Genomic DNA, 3,586 nt, shown 5'->3' with positions numbered 1-3,586 from the left:
AGCGCAGCCACACGACACGTCGCGCCGCGGCCGCGCCGGCGGCACCGGCACCGCCTCCTTAAAGGGGCCCCGCCGGGGAGGGAAGAGCCGGGCGTCCTCCGGGAGGAGCTGGGCAGGGATCGGGCTAATGGATCAGGACTGGACAGAGGGGAGATTCAGGTGGAGACATGAGGAGGAAACTCTTTTCCCGTGAGGGTGGTGAGGCGCTGGCACAGGTTGCCCAGTGTTTAGAAATGAAATGTAGCGTTGTTTTTGCGTTCTAGTGTTAGAAACACAGTGTCAGGTTTGGTTTATATTCCTAATGTTAGAAATATATAGTTTGTTTGAGATAAGTGAGGTATCTGTATATTCTAAGGACACCAGGAGTGGTTTATGGCCCAAAAAACTGAGGGAGTGAATTGGGTTCCACCTGGGGATCTAAACATGGAGAAGGATTTATGGCCCAAGATCAGACCCAACAAAGCCACTTCTGTCCTGCTCTCAGGGCAGGATGACACCACTAGATTTGTTAATCAGGAAGACAGCCCAGGGGTCAAGAAAGGTCAAAATTTTACCTTAAAAGGTAAAAAGTAAACTGCTAGAATGGAATGTGCAAACAGGGGCGGGAAACTTATAGGATAATTTGAGGCGTCGGATGGGCTGTGAACCCTGGAGTGCCCAGCCAGTGGGGAAACAGGGGAGGGAAATTTATGTCGGGAATAGGGAATATAAACCGTTATTCACCTTACTATGGGTGTGCCTACTTGTTTAGGTAACCCATTCTTGCAAGAATGTAAATAAACTGTGCTTCGTTGAAGGATCTGTGTGGGCCTGTTAATCGGCACGACAAATGTTTCTCACACCAGATAAACTGTGGCTGCCCCTTCCCTAGAAGTGTTCAAGGCCAGGTTGGACGAGGCTTTGAGCAACCTGGTCTCGTGGGAGGTGGTCTTCCAGGGCCTGAGAGGGGCTCGTAAGAAAGACGTGGACAGATTTCTTTATAGGGGCACGTAGCGATGGCACAAGAGGTAATGGTTTTAAACTGAAAGAGAGTGGATTCAGGATAGATACAAGGAAGAAATTTTTTACTGTGGTGAAACAGTGGCACAGGTTACCCAGAGAGGTGGTAGCAGCCTCGTCCCTGGAAGCATTCAAGGTCAGGTTTGATGGGTCTCTGAGCTCTGAGTTTAAGACCTCTCTGCTCACTCACTGCAAGGGCATTGGACTAGATGGCCTTTAAAGTCCTCTTCCAAGCCAAACCTTTCAGTGATTCATTGCTGACGTGTGAACTATAAATATCCCAGGGAGGCAGAGAAGCAATTAAAGATGCCCCACCTAGTCATGATCCCTGGGCATTGTTTTATCATGGCCTAGGTAAGCCTGGTTCTTCCCAGATCTGGTATTAGCAAGGCCCTGTCTCAGCAGGTCTCACCTTGATTTGCTCAGGTAGTGCAAAGTACAGCTCACTCTCCACACGTTCACCCTGCTTTTAAAGGACAGAGCAAAGCAGTGTGAATAAGGAACTGAGCATGGCCTAAACTTGGGAGTGCGGGGCGGGGGGGCACAAACTGGAGACCAGAGGTCAAATCCAACCCAAAAACGAGCCTATCTAACCTGCCATGTTTAGCCTCAAAAGTCAGCAGAGGGCAACAGCTGAACCATCTACACCCACACCAAGTCAATGCAAGCATTTCAGTCCATCAAACACAATCCTGTCTGCTTTGTAAGGAGGTGGCCCAAAACAGACATCAGATTTCCAGTGCTGAAAGGTCTGGCCCGCCCGGGTCACTGACGTGCCATCGTAACGGGTGCTGTGGAGATGGCAGGGTACGTGACAGGGCATTTCCTCTTTGCAGAGCATGTGTTAAAAAGCTCTGAAAAATCTGCAAGCACGTCAAACGTGTAGTTTGCAGATAAAAGTACACATTACTCTGCACCACAAATTCAGCCTGTAAAGCTTTGAAAAAGCATGGGAAAAGCTGGAAAAGTTTACAGGTGTCTACAAAGACTAGCATGTCGTAAGAATACTTCTGACTTTCTGTTTTAGGGTCATTTTCATGCAACACATTAGTGATATCCCTCTTTGTGTTTCTTGCATTTCCTATTAAAAATAGGACACTCGGGCCTATATCGAAAGGCAGAGGCAGGTTTGAATTCTTGTTAAGTCACTTATGGTGAGGGACTAAGAATGAAGATAGAAATTTCTGCCAATCTTGCCTACAGCAACTAATCTGAATTACATACTAAGTAATGGCTATACAGCTTTGGAAGTATTTTTAGTAGTATGAAGGGAAGTTACTGCTCTATCTATATTTTAAACTTTTTACTAGGTGATAGGAATATGTGGAAAATTATTTTGTTTACATGTTGTTTTACGGAACATTTCTTAATATAATTAATTTCAAAGCTTGTTATGGCCTGGGTCCCTTCCTCTTCCAAACCTGCCCTTTAGCTGGGGACTTTCTGCAGTAATGAACGTTGAAATAGATTGTCTTGGGAGATCGTAATTTCTTGCGTCATTGCAGATTGTTAAGGTCTAATTAGATGAACTTTGGCCGTAAAAGTTGATTCTTGCATGCCTACATGTCATTGCGAGTGACAATTTCTGGACCTGCCCTAGCTGTGTGAGCTTTGCTGGATGAGTAACAGGGAGCTGACCCTGTGGAGATCGGGAGATGCTGCAGGGGCTGTGCAACCCCTGACAACTCTACTGCTCCCAAAGCCAGCCAGCTTTGTGGGCCAGGAAGAAGAACAGAGGGCTGGAGCACCTCTCCTGCCTGGAGAAGAGAAGGCTCCAAGGAGACCTTGTAGCAGCCTTCCAGTACCTGAAAGAGGCCTTGTGACCACCAGCAGCTGTAGTTGCACAACAGACACATTTGCAGAAACCTCTGACTGCTGGTGGTGAGCCAGGCCTGAAGTTTCTAGACATCACTTCCTTCCCATTGGGGAAAGTCCTTGAGCAGACATTATACAGTGACTATACTGCAGCACACCATCCTGGTGCCCCTGTCCTGGAAACAGGGCATTTTAATCACAAAGTATTTTCCAGGTAAACATTCCTTATAAAATTAAGGTGTAACAGGTGTCAGATCCCACACTAAGTGTTACATTTTGAATTTACAGTCAGTTATAGGCCCAAATCAAATTATTTGCTCAAGGTTTGTCCCACACACACACCCTTTCTTTGGTAACTTCTTTATATACCTTAACCAATTCTATGATTCTATTCAAGCAAATCTAGCAATCTGTGATTGGTTCACAGAATTATTTGGGTTGGATGGGACCTTAAAGATCATCCTGTTCCAACCTCCCCTGCATGGGCAGGGACACCTCCCCCTAGACCAGGCTGCTCAGAGCCCCATCCAACCTGACCCTGGACAATCCCAGGGAGGGGGCAGCCACAGCTTCCCTGGGCAACCTGTGCCCAGTACTTCCACAGGAAATATTTTCTTCCTAATATTTAATCTAAATCTACCCTCTTTCAGCACAAAACCGTTCCCCCTCATCCTATCACCACAAGTCCTTGTGAGAAGCCCCTCCCCAGATTTCCTGTAGCCCCTTCAGGTGCTGGGAGGCCGCTATGAGGTCTGCCCGGAGCCTTCTCCTC

Source organism: Chaetura pelagica, unplaced genomic scaffold (genome assembly GCF_000747805.2).
Source record: "Chaetura pelagica isolate M959 unplaced genomic scaffold, ChaPel_1.0 scaffold109, whole genome shotgun sequence".
Classification (NCBI taxonomy): domain Eukaryota; kingdom Metazoa; phylum Chordata; class Aves; order Apodiformes; family Apodidae; genus Chaetura; species Chaetura pelagica.
The sequence above is the reverse complement of the archived record's forward strand: the minus strand, read 5'-3'. Positions refer to the sequence as shown.